This window comes from Pteropus medius, unplaced genomic scaffold, assembly GCF_902729225.1.
Source record: "Pteropus medius unplaced genomic scaffold, Ma_sr-lr_union100, whole genome shotgun sequence".
NCBI lineage: Eukaryota > Metazoa > Chordata > Mammalia > Chiroptera > Pteropodidae > Pteropus > Pteropus medius.
In genome coordinates, this window is record NW_024346062.1 from 17,371,227 (window position 1) to 17,396,556 (window position 25,330).

At 32.5% G+C, this 25,330-nt stretch overlaps 1 pseudogene; it reads left to right on the forward strand.

The window, feature by feature from the left end:
- Positions 1 to 4,746: 4,746 nt before the first annotated feature.
- Positions 4,747 to 4,865, forward strand: LOC120612635 (uncharacterized; annotated as a pseudogene).
- The last annotated feature ends 20,465 nt before the right edge of the window (positions 4,866 to 25,330 follow it).

Genomic DNA, 25,330 nt, shown 5'->3' on the forward strand with positions numbered 1-25,330 from the left:
TGTGAAACTTCTTTCTGTCAAACCAACATCAAGTTGAAAATAGAGGCATGTTAAGTTGGAAGATTTTGAGGAAACGGCCCTCTTCCACAGCAAGACAAAAAAGCGTTGTCTCCACTGAGTTATCCCTGGAAACAGCATATTCTCAATAAGCACCACAATGATATGCACCCTGTCCTTTGTTTTCAAGAAATCAAGTCATTTCTAAGAGGCTAACCAGCCAGAGATAAATTCTTTTGTCAAACATCAAGTCAGAGTGGTAGGATTTGAAGATACAACCTTTGGTATTTACCCAGTGATTCCTTTTCAAGCTACAAGTGCGTACTGGGTCATTATAACAGCAGTAAGCTTAAGAAAATGTAGAAATACATAATTAAGGAAAAAGCTGACAGTTATCTTTCTCTGAGATTTACACAGCTGGTTTCTGGAGCAACAGAGGACCTTTTGCATCAATTTGAAGTTGATTTCAATCAACATTGATTGCCCAGCCTGGACCATTAAGTGCATAAGCTGATTTCAGAGAAATGAAATATGATGGATGTAGAAATCAGTGTAAAGAAACTAAAGAACAACAGGAAGAAATCAAGGGTCCTGAAGTAAATAAACCCATTTACAACTGTTTGCTAATCAGTTTTTTTTTTTTTTAAGTTCGGCAGTTTTCTTGATTGTTCTTTTCTTCTTTACAGTCTGAATTTAGAGATTACGAAATGCAATGCATCCTAAAGACTATATAATGATAAAAAAAAAAAGAAAAACTCATCCTTGTAGCATTCCTCAAGTTAACGAAAGTTCCACATACACAGGGATGTAAGAAGAAGTACAAGGAAGTTGAAGTATCTCAAGCACACAGAGGGGTGCTCAGAGATTTGGAGGCCAATGAAACTGTTCACTTCAGTATAATACTCTCTTTTTCTTCACAATCTAAAATCTGAGTGTCCATGTTAAAGCAAGCCAAGTTTCCTTCCTCCTTATACACTTACTTTCTTCTTTAAATAATAAGGTGCAACTGTTTAGCTATTCCTGAAACTCATCACCCTCTTATTAATTTTATTATTAATGGAAGGCATTAGGAGTTTAGAATTTCTTACGTGAACGTAATCTGAGATTATTTGTACACAAGTTATTCTGGTTAACCTATATACTTTGCCCTGTTTCAAAACAAGCTTGAAACAGTAATAGAAGAAGACAATGATGGTCCACAAATTAGGTAAAAGGCAGGAGCAAAAGGGAGATAGGCAGATATTAAGAAAAGAGAGACTGTATAGAGGCAATCTTTATATTTCCAACTCAACAGGAAATGAGTATTTTAACTTATACAAGAAATGGGAGATCAATTCTTTTTTCTTCTTTTTTCTTCCATCAAAGAACTTTAAAACTATTTAGGAATTCACAAGAAGCCCTTTTCAATATTTTTATTTCTGTGTGTTATGGGCTATTATATTCTTCCGGATATTTCCCACACTTCATTAGAAGAAATAGCAATTATTTATTTCCATGAGAATATGCAGTTCTTAATATACTGTTTATATTCCTCAGATCAGTAAGTGTCCTTAGCCTTTGATTTCTTATTTATGTAATATGGAGCATATGTATTTACCTAAAGCCATATTTTAATCTTAGGTTGCATAATTGCAACACAGTAATGATTTAATTAACCATAAAATCTTGACTATCATAAGATATAGGCATATTTTTGCAAAATACATTTATGAATCTTCATTGAACCAAGTATGGATTTAAAAATTGCATTAGGATTGCAGCTCTACTGAAATGAACTCAGATATGTGCAAAAAAAAAAAAAAAACTTTTCTCCAGAGCTCAGTTTATCTCTTTTGTGAGATATCGCAGAGCTCTGTATTGGAGAAATATGCCCCTGCCATTTTAAATATCTTTTGATTAAAATAGTCTTCGTTCACTATAAATAATTCTTTTAGATAACTGAATATGTAGTCAATATTTTCAGAATTCCATGTCTTCCATTTTTCCAAAATGGCACTTAGGTATATGAAATGAGTCACATGACTGGTGATTGATAGTGGCTGTTGCCTGGGAATTTAAACGAGAGGTTAAAACATTTCCACCTGGCCTCCCCACATAGCCTTGGCTTTCTTAAATCTTCATGGCTGGGTACAAAGCCATGGTTAGAGTGAGCTAGAGTTGGGTAGTTTCCTTCCTGCATGCAGAAGGCTACAGCAGGCTAAATTTTGGCATTTCCCTTCTCCCAAGTTAGTTAAGTTCTAAAAAATATCCTAATAGGGTGTGCTCTGGTAAAATAGTTTCTCCTGAGGGCAGGTCTTGTTAAGAACAGAATGCTCTGGCATATTTCATAATGGTTCTTTCCCCTCTCCCCATTAGAAACATGAGTGAATTTTTCTTTGATACACACTGTGAGAACCTTGTAGGAGTCCTGGAGGTAAATAAAAGTGGGTGGAGATCCCTATGACTGAGTCCCCCGGAATCTTTAATTCCTTAATTTATCCACATGAAGCCTTCAGCAATTTGTCAAGTGCTGTTCAGGGTTCTTGTCCCAGTACTAGTTCCCATGGAGGTTTCTGCTCATGGGTTTCTGCTCCAGTAGGCTGTAATTCTCTGTATTTGATTATCTGTTCAATTTGGGGGACAGTGATTTTCTCTGTGACTTCACTTCTCTGATGGATCTAAGGGTTGTTGATTTTTTAGTTTGTTCAGATTTTTACCTAAGATAGAATGACAACTTCCAAGCTCTTTACATGCCAGGTCAGAAACTCTTATTTTTTTCTTAGGTTGCATTTTTACTGCTGCTTTTAAAACACACACACACACACACACACACACACACACACACACACACACAGAGATCTTGTACTTTCTTCTCTTCTTACATAGTGAAGAATTGCTATTTAGTTTTCAAATGCCCTAGAGATTTCTTTTTTAATTTGTGAAGGTTGGTTTATTTCTTCTGACTAAAACCACTAAGTTATCTATATCACAGTGATCAAAGCCTGTGTTTATAACAATAAAAAATAAAAGTATGTATCACAACAAAATAATTGTATGATAGAATGTAAAGTATCAAAATTTAACTTTAATAAAATTATTAATAGTAATTTCAGTTTACATTCTGGCAAATAATAATATACTAGTAGGTCATAAATTCATGCAACTCTTTTAAAAATCCCATCATTATTTTCCTTTTAGATAATCTCCTTGTACAGTTTGTTCCACACAATCTCCAAGTACACAATCTGGCCTCTCTGTGTCATCCCAACCCTTTGCACCTCCTCTTGGCCTTGTGTGCTCTTGTTCCTCAATAGAGGCTGTTTTTTTTCTCTCCTTAGCATCCATCTGGAATCACCTCTTCTCACATAGGCTGTCCCTAGGACCGGCCTTGGCAAAATTCTACTACCCTCAAGGAGGTTATACCTGCTCATCATCCGAAGCACACTTTTTCTAAGATGACATCTTTGTCCAATCAAAAGATAAAATAGTCTCTCTGCCTATATCTCTTTACATAATGTTCTTAAATTTTTATATATGCTATAATTTATTATCAAATATTACAGTAACTCATTTGCATAGGACTGTAGATTTTATATAGTGTTTTCAATGCATTTTCTCATGTATTTTGCACAATAAATCTACAGTTTGTTTTGAAATTTCCACTTCAATAGATGAGGAAACTAAAGATCTGGAAGGTAAATTAACATTTTTGGGGGTAACAGAACTAAAATTTAGAGGTAAAACACAATCTCAATATTCTGATGATTTGACTTCTGCAGATCTTTCTTTCCTTTGTCATCTTTCTTCTTTCCCCAGTTGGAGAAATAATTGACATACATCACTGTTTAAGTTCAAGATGTACAGCATGATGATTTGATTTACATATATAGGCCTACCTCGAAGATACTGCAGTCTCAGTTCCGGAACACTGCAACAAAGCAAGTATCATACTAAAGTAAGTCAAATCTTTTTTGTTGATAGAAGGTCTTGCCTTCAACTTCTAAAAAAAAAAAAAAGAAAAGAAAAGAAACATCTGTAAAGTGCAATAAAGGACAGCACAATAAAACAAGGTATGCTTGTATCATGAAAAGAGTACTTCTTTAAGTTAAGCTAATGTCCATAATCTTATATGTATATGATAAAAAGAAAAAAAAAATCTTGTGATGAGAAGTCCTGGGACTTACTCCCTTAATAACTTTCCTATACGTATCATAAAGCAGTGTTAGCTACAGTCATCATGCTGTACATCACATCTCTAGTGCTTATTTATCTTATAACTGGTGGTTTGTGACTTTTGACTGCCTTCCTCCAATCCCTACTCCTCACACCCTCTGTGTCATCTAAATGTAACTTACATTAGGATTTACTTTCTGTTCAGTTAGATAGATGGATATTTCTATGGAATCTAAGAGGAAATCTATGAAAAGACTGACATGTTAAGTGTTTTCTACCACCTATTACTAGGGCTGGTTTCATCACTGGCAAATATACAATTGAATAAATTAATTGTTTATTCCAGAAATCCCTTGTTAAATCACTTGGCAGAGAATCTTCATCAATATAATTGCTATATTTAGTTGATAAGACTTAGTTACTAATTTAGCAGTGACTTGGATTGGACTATATATGTTATGGTAGAGGGTCCAGTTTGAGGATAATATTATGAGTGGCACATCAAAGTGAAGTTTTATGAGAGTGGCACCTGGAAAACATCAAGTTCTGATTAGTAAGAGAAAAATGAATGAAAGGCATAAGAAAAAATAAGGATGAATCTACGGCCATGCCACCCTGAACAAACCCGATTCTGTCTGATCTCAGAAGCTAAGCAGAATTGGGCCTGGTTAGTACTTGGATGGGAGACTACCTAGGAAGACCAGGTGCTGTAAGCGTAAAAAATAAAAAATAAGGGATTGTAAGCTGACAAGGTCCTTGCAATCTGTGAGGTCAACCAAGGGTTGCCTCACCTGAAAAGAAAAAAAAAGAAAAAAGAAAAAGAAAAAAATAAGGATGGTATAACAGATCTTAAAATTCTGCCTAGGATTAGCCTATGGTTGATATGCACACACATACATAATGTTTTAATTATAATCTAACATATTTTAAATATGATTAGTACACAATTAATAGATGTATTTTATCTAAATGTATATATAATTATATATTAAATATAGTATGTATTTTTATAAGAATAAAGTGAACAGTTTTTAGCCTGTGGTAGAAATTTTAGCAAATATTTGAAATTAATAAGATCATAAAAAATTGGAGCTGAAAGAAAGTTTAAAGGGTTTGTTTATCCTCGTCATTTTCCAGAGAAGGACATGAGTATGACAAATAAAGCTAAGTATTTTTTTCAAGGTCAGAAACAGGATAAAAACAAAGGATTATTTTACTGCCATTTATACTCTACATGCTAGCCATGTTGAACTACTTGCTTATCTGTGCTTCATGCTTTTCACATTTCTCTATGATTGTACTTGCCTCACACTCAAGTGCATGGACCTCATGTGGTCCCTATTTATCCTTCAAAATTTAGCTCAAGTATCACTTGAAAAGGCCTTTCTGAGCCTGTTCTCTCTATCTGAATGGAGGAGTCCCTTCAACTTCTTTTGACAATAAATATGTATTTACTGATATCTATCTATCTATCTATCTATCTATCTATCTATCTATCTATCTACCTATCTATCTATCATCATCTATCATCTAATCTATCGCTCTACCAACTATCTACCTTCATCTACTTATATTCATCTTATATCTATTTATTTATCTGTCTTTTCACTTTTCCGTTCATTCTAACACACTTGAATTCTATGAGAAATAGAACTGTATCTTAGTCATTTTTGCATCCTTAGGGCCTCCTTCAGTGGCTAACTCATAGTGGCTGCTTAATATTTGAAAAAAATAATTGAATGAATACCTTCTAGACTTCTCATTTTATGCATTATAATTTTCTCATATTATTTCTTTTAAATGACAAAGAGAATTCCTCTTCGTGAATAACAGAATTTAAAAGACTGTCATTTTTTCCTCTACCTGAATATCCCTGGCTTCATTCACTATTTCTTTAGAAGTTTCCATAAATTCAGAGCACATTAAGAGGATTAGGCATTTTAGCTACTTTGCATTGAACAAAAACTAGTTCATCAAATTAAATGGACATTGTCAGAGTTGTAATGGAGCAATAGGAGGCTATGCAGAAAAAAAAGGGACTAACTGAAACCTCATATGGAAAAATATTCTTTACAAAAATTTGTTCTCATTTATGACATGGAAAGAAGATGCAGATATTTTATCCAAGTGTATAACAACTATTTTAACTTTTTAATATCTCAACTGCTTTATACTACGGATTTTATTTGGCTATTCTACATTTATTTCTGGTATTTAAATAATATTCAACATTTTTATTGTTGGAAAACGCTATAAATCTACTTGGATATTGAGAAAACTTGTGGTATAGAAATAGCCTTCTCCCATTCTCTTTATAATGTATTATATCTTATGAGATCATTGTCTATTTCAGATTAGATTTACGTTTTTTCATCTGTTCAGAGACACAATTTCAGTTTCTACGTATCCATTATTTCTTAAGAAAATGTGTTTATTAAGGGTCTATAATTGTATACATTTATTTGGATTCAATGATATAAAATATATAGTATGTATAAATGTCACTTTTGTCTTTCACATAAGCACATCTTCCCCTGAGATTAGATAATGTTCAGAGAGTCTCTCTTTATTCCTAATTCAAAGGACCAAGTTGACCTAATCGAAATAAAATTGTTAAGCAATAGTCAGTACAGACTGAGTATATAGGAGTTACAGGATCGGAATTGCTAGGAATGTGTCTGGAATCAGAATGTTAACAGGTGCAGCAGGGAAACTTTATGTATATTCATTTGAAATTTTGAGGGCCACTGATGTAAAGGCTAGGGTATATAGACAAGTAGGCAACATGATGATAGTACAGACCATAACAAGCGCTAGATAAGGAAAATTCTTGAAGTATAGAGAAAAATCAATATGGACATAAAACTAAATCAGAAAAATTATAGAAAAAATATTATAAATGCAAAACTCTAATAACAGTTGCTTTTTAACACCTTCTCTATGGTATAAGTCAACCCGGCATAAAGGTAGCCTTAGGTAGCAAGTAGCCTTACTCCAGCAATCCATATTTAAATAGATTTCTTCACAAGTCCTTTAAGGACCTCAGCTGAGGACAGAATGAAGAAGAGATATATGAAGGAAAATTGTAAGTAATAAAGACTAAAAGGTAATCTGAGGTGTGTAAGAGAGGCATCTGATAGTAGAGGAGAGAAATCTGAGCTCTGCTGAATAAAAAAGATATATTTCTATCTCTATTTCTATCTCTATCTCTATTTGTCTGTGTCATATATATGAAGTGGTAGAAAGCAAACAGCAGAAGAAATGAAAAAGGGTAAATGAGAGGAGTGTTCTTTATGGGGCTCTGAATATGTATTTTTACAATCAGTGAGGCAACGCACAGTTGGGCAAGTAACTCAAATAGTGAATATTGCTTCCAGTATTATGTCATTTTTTTGAAAAATAGAGTTTTCTACTGTATTAAACTGCAGTGCAAAGTCTCTTTGGGTTCATTGTGTGTTTACTGAGTTTTCATTAGATCTAAATTTTCTAATCAATTAGGCAACAAGGACAAGTAGGTGTAACAGCAGTGAGATGGTTCCTTCCCTAGCATTTGACATTGTATCCTTTCAAGGTACATTTGTTCTTTCTTTTACTTTCTTTTTAGGTAGAATGTACTCCTCTTACATTGTTGAACTGTTATCTGCATTTGGTTAAAATAATGAATTAGGGCACCCATGTTAGTACAATGATTCTGCAATATGTTGGCAAAACAAAACAAAACAAAAAAACCCTTTCATTGGTCAGTTAACTTTTCAATGTGTTCAGTAATTAATTGAGGACAGGAGACCCAGAACAAATCATACATCATTACTGTATACAGCACTCTAAACCTTTTTCTAGGTTGTAATAGTTTAATAACATCACCTTTGTGTTATGCAGTTAATATATCACTTGACCAAAACTAAAATCATTTAATGTGCTTAAAGATGAACATATTACTATAATAAACCACCTGTACACATACAACATAACACATTCCAGCCTTCTCAAACTTTTATTATAAATGTACCTTAAGAAACAAGTAACTGAGAAAGTATTTAATTTTATTAATTGTATGTTTTTATGTTTTTATGCAAAACATTACTTATAATTCCTTTTCATCATCTGGGTATGCTTAAGAAAGTGAGGAATAACACAAAGTAACAGTATTCATCAGAACTTCCTGAATTCATTAGAATTTAAACACCGAACATGTCGATTCACTTTAAATTTGGAAAATTATTCAAAAGCAAAATACCATACAAAATATCATGTACATTTAGGTTACCTTACTTAAAACTACAAAATATTGCATCTGACATTTCCTATTCTGACTATCTTTTAAAAACTATTCATAGCTGACAAATGCACGTTTTAAGATTCAACATTATTCTGTAACTAAAATGAGAAAATATACATAACGACTTCATTTTTAATTTTGAGGAAAAAATGTACCTAGGTGGTTATGAACTAACATCTCCCATTAAATCAATGGCTTTACCTAGTTCTTATGTCTGTAGAATGCAGCTCATTAAGCTTTAAGTTCTTTTATATTCATTACAGTAGCACCTTGTGTATTTTGTGTTCATTTTCTTTATGATCCTTCTATAAATCATTTGATAGGTGAGGAGGTTTAACCTACTTTCCCAAAGATAAAAATCTCTTCAAATCCGCAACCCAATATAATCTTCAAAATACTATCTGCTAAAACCTAGAGGATTTTCATGAACATTAGGGAATGTCTTCGTCAATTTGGGCTGCCATAACAAAATAACCATATACTGGGTGGCTTTAACAACAGAAATTTATTTTTTCACAGTTCTGAAGGCTTGAAGTCTGAGATCAGGGTGCCAGCATGGTTGAGTTCTGGTGAGAATTCTGTTCCTGGCTGCCTTCTTGCTGTTTGCTCACATGGACTTTCCTCGACATGTGTGCAGGGAGGCAGGGAGAGAACAAACTCTCTGATGTCTCTTCTTATAAGAAAGGTAATTGTATCAGATGATGGCTTCACCCTTAGTACCTCATTTAACCTTAATCATCTCTTTAAAAGCCCTACCTCTGATATAGTCACATCGAGAGGAAGGTGGTTACATATGAATTTTGCAGACACAATTCAGTCCATAGCAAGTAACCATCCTAGCATGCATCATAGAATGACTGATATCACTGCGAAATCTGGATGTGCCTTTCTAGTAGTCCATTCTATTATTAGTGACCCCATTCTATTAGTTCAACAAATAATTACTGTTCCAGGTACTGTTTAGGGGGTCAGGTATAAAGTGATGAATAAAAGAGAACTAACTGTTGCTTTCTTATGTTTGGTATCATATATTCTTCTAAAGGAAAAGTTCCCGAAATGAAAAGATTACGGGATGAGAGAAGGTTTCTCTGAGAACATTTAAGGTGAGACAGGATAGACTGAAGAATATTTGCAATGCCCTGCTGGACATCCGGTCAGGCGCCCAGGCCAAGGAATTTCCTAGCCAGTGTCTGCTGCTACACAGCTTGCAGGAGCCAAGTAGGAGTAGGAGAAGGGGGGATGCCCCCGGCAAATGCCCTTCCACCTGCACATCAGTGTGGAGCAGCTGGAGTGTGCTTGTTTATCTGATATCTGCAATGTTCCTGGAGATCCTGTACATGGCTGTTATGAATTTTGGGGGAACATGAGCATTCAATTTATAGCACCTATCTATTTGAAACTCCATCTAACCTATATAGGAAAGCAATATTGGATTTGATGCAATTTAAATTTTCTATTTTGGGGAGTTTAATCCATAATATTTGAGTAAATGATAAATATCAAATTTATAGCTGTTTAAGCTAGATTACTGTGTGAAGAAAAAAACTGTAAAAGTGCCAAAACCTTACAATGTTTACCCGTGATCCTTAACTAAAACAATTATAAAATGTATACAGAATATTGATGTTTGATGTCTTATTTGCTTTTTTTATAACCATATTACAGAACAAACTGGAATTCCAAAGCACCTATCATAAAGAACTTTGGTGTTTCCTGAATTTAGTCATTGTGAACAATGAAGGGTGTTGACAGTATATATTCCTAATCTACCTTTAAATTCTGTCAAGAAGTGATAATTGTGAATAGAAGAAAATGAGTTCCATAAAATCTCTGTTATGTATAGCAACATTTACCTACTTGTTAAAATGAATTGATGAAAATAATTGGTTTACTGTTCGCCTTTTACCCTTTAAAGAATAGTGGATAACTATAAAGTGGATGCAGTAAATGATCAAGGCCTCCTTTAATTTCCTCTCTCCACCCATTTGACAGTGAAGAATTGACATCTGCCAATTTTCAGCCTGGAGGATTCTTTATTTTATGTACTAAGTTTCAAACATCACAAATCTTCCATTCAGAGAATAAGAAGCTTGGGACAATAATTAAGGTTGCTACTTGGAGATAAATACACTAAAGCAGGTTAGCCAAGGAACCCTTTAGGATTCTGTGATTCTTATTTGCACAAGGAGTGAGTGATAGGGCACTAGACCATGAGTTCCAAAAATAACCTCTTATTAAATATATATTCGTTTGTATTGTCCATTTCTAAGATTTGCTCTCTGGAAGAGAAATGAAAATTATATGATCTGAAACAGTCTGAAATAGCAGGATAATTGTCTTTTAGTAACTTTCCACTCATTTAAAGAAGAGATACATATAGGACTTATAATCAAGGCTTCTTAAATGCAGATTCTGAAGCTTGACATTGAAAATAATAGTTCAAAATGTTACAAACTCCAAAGAAATGAGCAAATTTTTGTCCCAACTCAAAAAATGAATTAATAGAATGGGTTTCAAAACATGAGTAATTCTATATATAATCAGTTCTGCTATAATACTTGTTTTGAAAACAGAATTTGTTCCATTGCAATTGATATATTGGGAACAATTTAATGGAATAAATTTTATTTTTACTTACGTGCAATTTTCTTCATGAGAAATATGAGATGAACATGGAAAACTACAACAGGCTGAATCCAACGGCATAGTAATACACAAAAATACAGATGCTTACCAGCTACTTCAGTTTACCGTGTGTGTTATGAGCCCCACCCATCCACATCTGGTGTTACAACTTTTAGTCCAAATTCAGATAACCCTACTTCCACTACTTCATGATAGTTCAAGAACTTCATCTCTTCTGATGTCCAATTTCACAACTAAACTTCATGGGTTTTCAAGGCAAAGTGACATATTTATTGTAGTATTTATGTAGATCTTAATGAGTTAACATATATGAAACCGTGCTATCATTTTTATTAAGTTCCTATTTTCCCACTCCCATAAAACTAGAGTATTATGCTACTTGATTTTTCATAGCTAGTAATTTTTAGGAGTACATATGAAAGGTTATAGGAAAAGTAACTGTACTATATTGAATATATTAAACCAACATCAGCTATGTTTGCTAGAAAAAGTATAAACAAGGATAAATATAATTTATATTTATTGTAAGGTCTCTTGAGAACAAATGATTAATTAGCATCATTAAAAATAATTATAATATGTATTAAGTCCTTGAGCTGTACAGTTTTCTATAAGTGGGATATGCTTTTGTACTTTTATTTATGAAAATTTATTTTAAAAATATATAATAGATCCAATTATCTGATATTTATCAATTCTTTGTTTTTGAGTTAAATTTTAAACAAGTTAAATTTTATCTATATTAATAAAAATAGGATTAAAAATATTTTATTTCTCTAAACTTCTTTATCCCTTAACGCTCAACTAAATCTTCATATATACATACATATATAACTCCATTAGTTTCACAACTATCATTGCTTCTTTTAGATTTGTGTGATATTTGTGTTTAATATTTCTGTTTCAGATATCAGCAGCTGCATAATAAACCATTAAAAATAGTGGCTTAAGATAACAAAAATTTATTATTTCTTATGATTCTGAGGATTAGTTGGATGATTCCTCTGCTGTTTTGCCTGCATTTATCAGAGGGTCAGCTGTGCTGGAAGGTTTCTGTTGGCCTCACCTGTCTGGCAATTGTTGCTGGTCATCAATTAGTGAGGCTTGGTTCTCCTCCATGTACCTAATATTATCTAGTAGGCTAGCCAGTTTCCTTACACAATACTCTCAGCGCAGAATTCCAAGAGATCAAATACAGAAGCTACAAGTCATCAGATGGCCTAGGCCCAGAAAGTATGACTTTAGTTCTGCTACATTCAATTAGCCAAAGTAAGTTAGGAGACCATTCCACATTAAAAAGAAGGTTGGGTTGACTCAACTTCTTGATGAAAATGTGAAAATGCAAAGTCACAGTGTAAAAGAGGAACTTTTGTGTAAAAGATCACAAGAGGAACTTTTGCAACCATCTTGAAAACAATCTACCATGAAATGTATTTTGAAATGTGCGACTGAAGAAAATTGTATGCACCTTTTAAAAACAGAACCAGAAGGAAAAATTGTTAAGTTAAAAGGGAGATATGAGTTGATTTGTTAATGTAAACAAAACAAAAATAAGTAGCTGATCCAAATTGGAATTTGCACAAACTATGTCAAAGAATTATACACCAGGTGACAAAACAGATTCAAGTAGAACATCTTCTTACAAAAATATGTGGCATTAAGGGAGGCATGCAAAAAAAAAGTATATCTAGCAATAATAAAATCTTCGGTTGAGTTATATGGAAGGGAAATTAGAAATTCCTTAAGGAAAGTATGACAATTCCCATTAAAAAGAATCTATGAAAGTCAACCACCATGATAAAAAAAAAAGATCCTTGGAAGTTCCCATGCATTGGGATATCTGAATAAATACAAAATGGTGTAAAAAAGTTGATGACAGAGTTTTAGGAGAGAGATGGAATACCCTCAGCTAGGAGAGTATGAAAGAAATTTCGCAAAATTTCAATGATCTTAAACAATATGTAAATTTGTTGACTTTTGACACAAAGTCTAACAGTGTACAAATTTCAGCCAGTTTCAATCAGAACTTTTGTGTCTTTTTTCTCAGTTACTTCAATTTTCCCTCTTTTGTATAATTAGTCTTACCATCAAACTGGCTTCCCTATGGTCATAAATGGGTGCTCATAACAATTGGAGCTATATGCTTCTTGTACACATTTAGTGAAAGCCTTAGTCAACTTCGGCCGCTATCATAAAATATCATACCCTGGGTGGCTTAAACAACAAACATTTATTTATCACAGTTCTGGTGAGGGCCAGACCAAGGTGCTGACAGAACTGGTACTTGTGAGGGCCCTCTTTGCAGATGGCAGCCATCTCACTGCATGTTCACATGATCTCTTTATGTGTGCACATAGAGAGAGACTTATTCTGTCTCTTCCTCTTCTTATCATGAAGGTACAACACTCATGACCCCAATTAAACCTAATTAATTCCTATAGGCCCCACCTCCAAATACCATCATATTGGGAATTAGACTGACAACATCATTAAACTTTACAAATATCATGAAGCTCAAATATAGACTTTTAAAATATCCATAAATTTTCTAATCCACTGTATAATTATATTTACTGTAATATTTCTACAAACACACACGTTTACTTAAATAATTACTATAAAATTCATTTTCTTTTTCTTTCTTGAGCCAATAAACTTGAATATGAAACAAAATAAGCAGTTATTCAAAGCCAATTTTATCTTTGGCAATAATGAATAAAGCATTTTTAAAATTTACTATAATTTTTGGTAACTCATATCAAGCTTAACATCTCTCAGACCTCTCCTATTTCTTTATTTATGTTGAATTATAAAGCATTTAGTGACTCTGGTCTTTACTAGTGGTTGATTCAGGTCTTTGGTAGGCTTACTATAGTCTATTGTCAGTCTCAGCTATGTTAGAGGAGATATATGCTAGATATTTAATCATTAAACTATTCACAGGTGATCAAGTTCTTGGTAATTGATTTAGAATGAACCAGTCTTAAAAAAGAATAATGTTAATTCTATTCTCAAATTTTTGAGGAAGCTCCATACTGTTTTCCATAGTGGCTGTGACAATTTACATTCTCACCAGCAGTGTATGAGGGTTTCTTTTTACCTAAAACCTCCCAACACTCTTATATGTCATGTTGATGATACCTATTCTGACAGGTGTGCGGGGGTAGCTCATTGTGGTTTTGATTTCCATATCCCTAATAGCTAGTGAAGATGAGCATCTTTTCATATGTCTGTTGACCATTTATATGTCTTCTTTAGAGAAATGTCTGTTCAGGTCTTCTGCCCATTTTTTAATTTGATTGTTTTTTGTTTTTTTTTTTTATTAATGTTGAGTTGTATGAGTTTTTTCTATATTTTGGATATTAGCCCCTCATCAGAAATGTTGTTTGAAAATATCTTCTCCCATTCAGTTGGTTGCCTCTTCATTTTATTGATGATTTCTTTTGCTGTGTAGAAGGTTTTTAGTTTGACATAGTCCCATTCATTTAGTTTTGCTTCTACTTCTCTGGCCTATGATGACTCAGCAATCCTTCTTCTGGGTATTTACCCAAAAAAATTGAAAACATTTATCCATAAAGATATATGCACGTTGATGTTTATTGTAGCTTTATTCACAGTGGCCAAGACATGAAAACAACCTGAAACGCCCTTTGATAGATGACTGGATAAAGAAGACATGGTACATATAGCCAATGGAATATTACTCAGCCGTAAGAAAAGACGAAATACTGCCACTTCGACAACACGGATAGACTCTGTGATTACCATCCTAAGTGAAATAAGTCAGATAGAAAAAGTTGAGAACCATGTGATTTCATTCATATATGGGATGTAAAACTGAAAGCAACAAACGAACAAGATAAACAAATAGAAACTCATGGACGCAGATAACAGTTTAGTGGTTAATAAAGGGAAAGAGCAGGAGGTAGGTTGATAAGGATAAAGGGGTTAAATACAAGGTGATGAGAAGAAACTTAACTTCGAGTGGTGAACACACAAAGCAATATACAGATGCTATATTATTGAACTGTACACTTGAAACCTATATGATTTTATTAACCGTCGCCCTAGTAAATTTAATAAAAATTTATTGATTAAAAATAATAATGTAATGTAAAAGAAAAAATGAAATGCCTACTTTTGCATTTTAATGAAAGATAATTTTTTTTTTTTAATACAGGCAACAGACATGTTCTCTTTTCCAATGATCAGTTCCCTTTTCCATTTTCTCTGCACAGGACAATCTGTATGGAGTTTGCTTGTTTTAATGGATATTTGTTATATAACTTCTGTGAAGCATGAACTGCTTTCATTTTTCATAATAATGTTTTAGATCCTTGGGAACACCCCACCATTTCTTACTCAATGATTATAAGAGTAACAATCGCATTCTCCATATTTTGACCTACAGGCTTCAACAATAATTTAGAAAATTTTTCATCCCTTATGAAAATATTTATCAAATGCCTATAATGTGACAAGCAATGTTTTACGATGCTGAGAATAAGTAATAGAACAAGACATATAAGGCCACTGATCTCATGAAGATTACATTGTATTATAGTACACATGTATTTTACTCTTCCCTCCACCCCAACTCTAGCCATCGTGTTCAAGGGTGACATGTGATTCAGGCTAGGTAAATGAGATGAGCTCTCGAATTTCTGATGGAAATATGAAAAAAAATGACCTTATCTATCACATTCAGTGTTTATATGACAGAATATAAGCTAGTGTTCTTGCTTCCACATAGTATGAGGCTGCTGGAATGGAAGAATTTAATTTAATTTAATGGAAAAATTTAATTTTTTAGTTAAAGAATCAACTGAATCCAGTTGTTCCTGAAGCCTAAAATTCAGATTTTCTGTTATCTGAGACAATCAGTACCCACTCCGTTTTTTAACCAAAAAATTTTGAATCAAATTTCCTTTATTTGCAACTGACAGCGTGTTGATCATAGAATCAGAACAAAAGGAATTAGTGCAGTAACTTTAATGTAGAGTGATAGCAAGATACAGCAACCAAATGTCCCCAGTTAAAGTCTTATTTACTGCAGAAAATTGTGCACAGCCTTTCTTCTGTACAGTGCTGGAAGCACTGACTCAGCCTCTTTTATGCTTCTTTCCCTGACCAAACCCTTACAGTTTCTCAATAACTTAATCTTTATTTAGATATGTGAATCATGTCATTTTAAATTAAAAGTTATTTAAAGTCTTATATTTTAAAGTGATCTTGTAATTTATGTTCTAGTCCATGCTATACTTATTTTTTATTTAACTTTCATAAAATAAACCTTATAACTTTGTTTCCAGAGTTTTCAGGCCCTTCCAAGGAATGGCATTTCCTGTAGCCTTTATACCTTAGCCTCTTTTTTTTATTTGACTGAGATAATTTCCCTTTGCTTTTATGAAGTGGCCAAATTCACTAGTCTGAGGGAAAAAAAGTATTTTATGGAGTGAAGAATAAAAGCAATTTTATTATACAGAGTGTAGAATTCAATTATACTGGAAACAGTGATAATTTAATTAAGGTTCTCATTATTAACTTTAATTAAAATGTGAAAATTGAAATTCTATATATCATTAATAGAGAAAAATGAACAAAAATTATTAAAATTCATTTTACTAAATTTATAGCCTTCCAAAACACAGTGAATTCTGGTTGTCTATGATATAGCAATATGGCTATAAATTGACATGCAGGGGTGGTCTTTCTCTTGAACACACAAAACTGAGTATTGGGAGGTCTATATGTTGCTGACTTATTACATATATTATTGTTTCAAATATGCATGTGAGAAATATTTTTAGAAATATAAATTATAGTATTTTAAAGGTCTAGGGCATTTTTAAAAAACAGGTCTGTATGTGCAGATTTTCATTTTGATTTTGATTTAAAGGCAATCATGTTAACAGTTTTGCAAATCCTTCTAGTAGGCAGAAAATATTTCAGCACTTGTTTTTGATAATTACCCTTGAAAAATAGATCCACATAAAAAAATTCTCATGCCATTTAAATAGTGAAAACTATGTTGTCTTTTGGTAGAATCTATCTTATTTTGACAAATTTCTTCTTTATTTTATTTGTCTAACTTCAATCACTGAAACATCTTTACCACTTGACAAAGTGCAGGGATAAATGTCTCTGCTTAGAAGTAAGTTACTTTATAAATATAATTAGATTTAAAAATAAGTATTTTTGCTAAACTTAATTTATGTATATCCTTTCCTTTCCTCTACCTTGTTTTTTATATCTATTTTCTTCTGCTGTTTATACTTTTCCTCATAATATTTTATTTGAATATTCAAGTCTGTGCTTGAAGTTGATAGAATGAATACTATTTCCAATATCATAGAGTTGATAACAGTAAATATTAAAAGATGGAGAGCAGAAGAATTACTGGTAACTAACTAGAAAGGGTGAAACAGCATCAATTTCCTAGGAGACAACACAAAACTTTGAAGGTGGCCTTGTCAGACCAAAAGAATGAAATTAAAGCAAAGCATGTGTTAAATGCTTAAGCCCCACTTCCACCACAGTCAACAGCATCCTGGAGTCTGACATATCATTTGGGCAGGAAACGTGTGGATTCTTCTATGGCGGCTCTAACCAGTGACACGAAGGACACTAACATTAGAAATTTCCCTATATTTTGGCCTGTCACATAAGCACATGGTTCTCTGCACTACCTCTTATGCACCTCTTTATTGTGCATGGAGAACCCAAGACAATATTTGAATATAACAACCTTAAATATGAGCACAAATCCATGGTCTCCAAATTTTTGAGAAAAATCCCTAACACGGATAACACAGGCCAAAACAGTAAAAAATAACATAAAATTTGGAGGTGTTATAGACTATACAAGAATTAAAAAAATCAAGAAACTATTAGACATTTTCTAAAGATAAGATATTGCATCCATTAAACAAAAACTAGATGTTATGCAGGGGGAAAAAAAGGACAATATGAGAATATAATTAATATAAAATTATATAAATTAATGTAAAAATAACTCAAAAGGAAAGTTGAAAAAAGCTCTCAGAAAATAAAGAGAATGAGGAAACTGAAAACAATACAGTAAACTGAAAACAATACAGAAAAGAGTAATAAAAGAGTTATTCAAGAAGTCAAATATCCTACTAATGGAAATTCTATACAGGCAAAATGGAGAAGAAATATTAAAAAAAATCCAAGAAAGTTTTCTAGATTTGAAGAACCTGCATTTCTAGATTGAAAGGATCCAGTTAATCCATCACATATGAAAACAGATTAATATCAAGTCATGCCACTGACATTCATAAACACAAAAGGATATCCTAAAATTTACCAGAAAAGTGAGGGAAAAAGTCACATATACATTATTTTGAACTTCTTAACCACACATTTGGGAACATAGAGAATGTATGTTCTGTGTTCATCAAATTCTACTAAAATTATTTTACCTTTCCCAAGGTTACATATATTTTTCCTATGTTTCCTTCTAGATGTATTATTTTAGTTGTACATTTAGAATAGTGATCTATTTCAAGTTGATCTTTGCATATAGCATGAGATAACGATAGAGGTTTTGTTTCGGATGCTGTGTTTTATCTTCTGTCATATTACTAATCTATTTTCTTTAAGGAATTTGTCCATTTGTTTATGTTTTTTACTTTATTTGCATAAAGCTGTTCATAATATTCCTTTATTACTGTGATCAGAAAGGTGGTTCTGTATTTTCACCAGTAATTGATATTGTCAGTTTTTTACTTTTAGCCATTCTATTGGTGTGTAGTGATATCTCACTATCGTTTTAACTTTCTCTCATTCTTTGGCTTGTCTTTTCATTCTATCAACAGTGTCTATCACAGAGCACAAGTTTTTAATTTTAATAAAGTCTAATTTATTTTTTCCCTCATGGATCACACTTTTGATGTTGTATTTATAAATGCACTCATTGCCAAACTAACATCACCTGGATTTTCTCCAACACGTCTACAGGCAAAAATTAAAACAGATTAAGAAATATAGGTCATTTCTTTCAGAAAATAAAGGATAACTCAGGGGATAGAACTGGGAATCTTGAAAAACAATTTCCAGGCAATAGAACTGGGCCTGAATCAAAAACTGATGACTGGCTGCTTTTCAGAATTCTTTTGGACCAGTAACTGCTGCATATCTCCTATTATCTGCCATTTTGAGTGAAAATACATATTTTGTTGTTCTTGTCAACTGACTCAGCAGTTTATTTTGGATTTCTAGTAGGTATTTACTTGTCTAAGTTTATGATTGTTATGGCCAGAGAATCTGTACCTGAGGAGCTTCATCTGTATACCCAGACCTGATCTACAATGAGATCACAGGCGGCAAGGTTGAATGGATGCTAGAATGGAATGGTACTTTGGTGATACTAGGAATAAGGTAAGTGAAACAGGAATCATTAGGGGCTGTATCTCAGCCTACAAAAACTATTGTTTTGTTTGACCCCTAAGGAGATGTGCTTCCTGGTCTTCACACAATGGTGTTAATCATCTCCTTGAATATGAACTGGCCCTGTGACTTGCTTAACCAATAGTAAGTAGCACAAGCAACACTGTACCAATTTCCCATCTAAGCCTTAGGAAGGTCTGGCAGCTTCGGCTTTTGCTTAGTGGGAGAAGCCAGCCAACATGTAATAAATAGCTGTAATCACCCTGAGAATCCCATGCTGTTAAAAGTTTATTTAGCCACATTATTATGTCTTATGCGGAAGAACTGAGGCCCAGACCAAGTCCCAGGTGAGGTCTCACTCATCAACCAGAACTAATTGCCAACCATATGAGTAAACTCATTTTGGGAATGGATCTTCCAGCTCTATCTGAGCCACCTCTGTTATTGCAAAGTGGAACAGAGATCAGATATTCCCATGGAACCCTGACAAATTTACAGAATTGTGAGCAAACAAATAAAATGATTTTTTAACCATGGAGCATTGAGATAGTTTATTACACAACAAGAGATAATCAAAACACTATTTTTAATTCTTTTTCTGTTCTATGTCCATTCATCTATATGGTGGCTAATAGAAAAGATTTCAGACTAAATGTTTCTCACTAAAACATCACAAACAATCAGTAGATATCTTATCCCCTATCGCTCATTTATGACTAAAAGATTATCTTACTCTGACAGACACATACACTAACACAGATAAAGATATGTATGCATATACATTTTTCTGACAACTAAATACCTAATATTTAAAAATAAAATTATGTGATTCAGTAGCAACTATGCAGTAATATGGTTCGAATCCTAGAATGTGATTTTTTAGGAAAAAATGACATTCAGAAGACTATAAAGTGACAAATGTGATCAGTTTTGCTATTAAAAGTCAACACTTGTATTTATGCATAGTATTTTGTTGGGAATAATTTGTCACCACTATTTTCCACAACAAAGCATCACATTACAGATTCACAGAGTTGACAGAGGTCTTTGAAAGTCTTCATACATATCTGTGCATTTTTGAAAAACTATATATAACCTCTCCAGGCTCTGCCAACCCAAATAATTAAAATCTTTCAATAATCTCATTATGTGAAAGTTTTCTGAATACTAATTTATAATGATCTTGTAGATTAATGGAGATTTGGATATATATTATTTTATGTAGTAAAATTATGCAACTGTGAACTTGTCAATATATATTTTTTCATGGCAAGACACTAAAACAAAGAATTTAATTCTGCATTTTCTTTTTATTTGCTCAATTCTTATCTTAAATCATTACTTATTGGGTTCTTTAGGCTTATTTGTTATGAAATGATAGAATCATCCTCTAAATTGAATACATGTGGTGAATATTGGTTGAAAATATCTTTGTAGAGTATAATGAGAAAAAAATTAACTCCTATGTACCCAATAAATGAATCCATTTAAACTGCAGCTCTAGATATTTCAGAAGGAAACAGTTTTGCATCTTTCCTATGGTAATGTCCATAGAAACTTCTTTTAACATCAATCAACAAATCTGTGCCTATATCTGTTTCCAAACACGCTATTTTGTATTTTTATTTACATACCAGAAAGTGAACATCTCATAACATACAAATTGGCAAACTTTTAAAAAGAGAAAAGAGCTATGAAGACTGAAATTGAGAACAACAATGTGGACTACTTAAATCATGTGTTGGGTCCCCTTCTAAACATTACCATCCCCTCAGAATTGCCCTGGAAGTGTCACTTCTAATTTCTAACACTATTATGTAATGTGAAATGTACCAAAGCAGAATCATCAATTAAGTATTCTTTTCTGTCTTGTCTTTGCTCAACACTATGTTTATGAGATTCATTGATATTATTTTATGTAACTGTAATTTATTCCTTTTATTGCTGCATAGCATTTTGTTTGTGAATACAACAAAATGTATTTTCTTTCTATTATTGATAGACATTGAATAATTTATATTTTAGCACTTATTAATAGTGCTGCTATTAGTAATTTGGCATATGGTATTTTGTGATAATAAGCATGCTTTCTTCTTGGACATATACTAATGAATGAAATTACTGGTTCAATAATATGATACCTCAGTAGTGTAACTCTCTTTATGATAGGTTTTGATATTTTGAAGTGTAAGTACTCCAATTTTGTTGTCCTTTCCCAGACTGCTTTGATAATTTTTTACCTTTCATGTTTCCATATATACTTTAACTTGTCAATTTCCATAAAATATATGCTGAGATCTTGATTAGAATTTTATTGATATTCTGGAAAGAATTAATATCATTGTATCACTAAATGTTTCGGTTTATAAATTTGGTATATTCATTTATTTATTACTTCTCTGATTTTTCTCACAATACTTTATGGTTTTTAAGTATAAATATGTTATACATTTTTGCTGAACTTATTCAGAGGAATTCAATATTGTTGATATAATTGTACAATGCATTATTTCTACTTTATTTTTCTTGTACATATATGAAAGTAATGATTGATTCACCAACCTTGCTAAATTAATTCTTAATTCTATTACTGTATAGATATTTTTGTGTTTACTATGTTCAAGATTTCCTCAGAAAATAATGAGCTTTCCCTTTTTCTAATCATAATGCCTTTTTTTGTTTGTTTCTTTTATTTTACTTCTTAGTCAAGAAATGTCTTAGTAGGACCACCAGTATAATATAAACATTTTTGTCTCATTTTCAGTATCAGCTTTTATTACTTCACTATTAAATAAATATAAAATATCTTCATGTTTTGTTATTACTCTGTCAAATTAAGAAAATTTCCTTATATTACTGGTTTGTAAAATTTTACTATACATATGTTTAAAGCTTTAAATGCTACTTTTTAATCTATCATTTTAATTACATATATTTTTTCCTCTCTTGCATTAATCTGTTGAGTTACATTTTTAAATTCTTTATGTTTAACATCCTTTGCATTTTTAGAATAATCCGAAATTAGCCTTGGTATAATAAATTTGTTTATCACCAAGATTGATTTGGTAATATTTTCTGTAGTATAACCATGCAAATCTTCACTTCTTTAAAATGACTTTTTCTCAGAAGATAACTGTAGAGGAAACATGGCATCATAATGGAAAAATAATTTAAGTAGGTTGAAAATTATGGAAAGTATTAAAATAGTTTACATGTGATTTGAATCAATAGAATCAAGGCAGTAGAGATAAATTTCAAGAAGCAAGAACTAATTTAAGTGGCATTATAAGGACAATATTTGCAAATCTATTTTGTGCGCAGAAAATGGTTCAAGGGTAGCTAATTGCACTAATAAAAGTTTATTAAAGTTTACTGCATGACAAATCTTGTTCTAGATTCAGCCAATTAATCTTCATAAAACCTCAAGAGGAATGTATTATTATTATCCATTATACAGGTGAAGAAACTGAGGCAAAGAACAGCTAAATATTTTGCTCTAAGTCCTCCAGCTAGCAGGAGTTAGATTTCAACCCAATTAGTGTGTTTCATTAGAAAGTTTTATTAGAAACGTTTTTATTAGAAGGATTGCAATGAATTCAACTAATATTTGCAAAACAGGACAAGTAATATGTTGTTATGAGTACAATTCAAAATGAAAAATTAAAGCAAAGTAAAATAACTTTTTCTACTTTCTTTTTCCTTGATTCATACTTGCCTTGGGCTCACTTGCTCCTTTTCTTTCCTTATCCTTCTGCGTACTGCATGACCACTCACTTAATCATTAAGCCCTTAGGGTAGTATCAACAGTCTCAGGAACAAAGCCTCAGCTCTGTTGACGGCAGAAACAATTTCAGTCAAACTAAAGGTAACATCTTGACCTAGTTGTGTTTCAGCTCCAGACCTATGAAGGCAGGACGACCCTACCGGCATCTCTTTGAAACCAGACAGAACAATGCTATAACTAACATCAGGATCCTACCCTAGTCCTGACCAATCAGTAGAGCCCGGCTACCATGACTAATGAGTTTTGCCCTATAAAACATAGCCTCTAGAGGGCTTCGGGGAGCCAGGTCTTTGATCGCTAGCTCACCTGTCTCCGGGCTTGGTGCCATTTCCTTAAAAAACCTTTACTTTCTTTGCTGGAAATCCCTGCTTGTTTCTCATTTGACTTTGAGGCATGCAGACAAAACGAATCCCCTCTATTTTTATGACAATGGAATCATGTTCCAGAGTATTTTCTTTGTTATAGCTTTGTTCTGTTTAAATATCAAGATTACAATGGATTCATAAAGTTATTTAGGAAATATTCACTTTATTTAAATTCCTGCAAGAGCTTTTAGTAATCTTGATACAGTTTTCTTTAAACATTTGGAAGAACTATGGGTAAAACCATCAAAGCCAAACATTTTTTTCTGAGTGAATATTTTTTATGAATAGATTTAATTTTTAAGAGATTAAAATACTTCTTCTAGATCAAATTTGTTATATAATAGTTTTCCTGTATTTTGCACATTTTATCCAAATTGTCAAAATTATTAAAGGATATCCTTGCTATCCTTTTTAAAAAATACATGCGTTATAGTATCTGTAATGTACTTTATCTTGGTCCTAATATTGGTAATTTATATTTTCTTCTTTTAACCAAAAGAAGTTTTAATATAACAGGTCATTTTTGCCAGATGTTTGTCAATTTTACTTTTGCGACTGCTTATTTTTCTTTTGCCTTTCTCCCAAGATTATAAATCACACATTATATTAATGTGCTAGGGCTAGCATAACAAAATACCAAATACTGGGTGGCTTGAACAACAAAAAATTGTTTCCTTTCACTTCTGGATCTAGAAGTCTGAGATCAAGGTCAATTTGTTTTCTCCTGAGATCTCGCTCTGGTTTCAGATGGCCGCCTTTCTGATTTTTCCTCACATGGCCTTTTCTATGTGCATATATATCCCTCTTATCTCTTTCTGTATATTCTAATGGCCTGTTTTTAAGTCGGGACATTCGTCAGATTGGATCAGAGCCCACCCTAATGGCTTCATTTTAACTTAATGATCTGTTTAAAGGCCTTACACTTCTAAATACACTTACATTCTAAGATACTGAAGATTAAGGTTTCTACATATAAATTGGTGGATGGGAGGTGGGGACACAATTCAGTCTTTGACGCATATGTTAAATCTTCAGACTCAGTCCCAAATACCTATTATGCCTTTTTCTTTAGTTTCCATTCATCTTCCATCATGTATATCTGTCTAAATATTTTCTGTTTTTTCCAGTTAATAAATCCTTTATGCCTTTGTATTTAATATCCATTTGTAAATAACTTTATTAAGATGTAATTCACAATATATTTATTTTAAGAGCACAAACTGATGAGTTTGGAAAAATATATAAACTTGTGTAATTACCACCTCAATCAAGATATATAACATTTCCATTACCACAAAAGCTTTCATTTTCCTCTTGCATATTTATTCAGAAATATATTTCTCTCTTTTATGCAAAATACCCCTTCATCAAGTTACCACTAAAATCTCATGCAATCATTCCTCAGTTTCAACACTCAGAAATGGTAACCTATGTCAAATATGTTGTAATCTGTCCTTAGTCTGGGATGTATAAACCAAAAAGATGCTAACGGCCCCCACACTTCCAGTTTATATTGGTAACAGAGTGATAAGACAAACACAGCAGACACTCGCAATAGAAATGTGAGAAACAAAGGTACATGAGAACCAAGGCTTCATATAAATACTGAAATTCTGTTAAATAGGGAGAATCCCTTACTTCATCTCATGGAAGTAGCTCCCAAGTCTATTGTTTTTCGCAGCTCTTGCTTCTGCC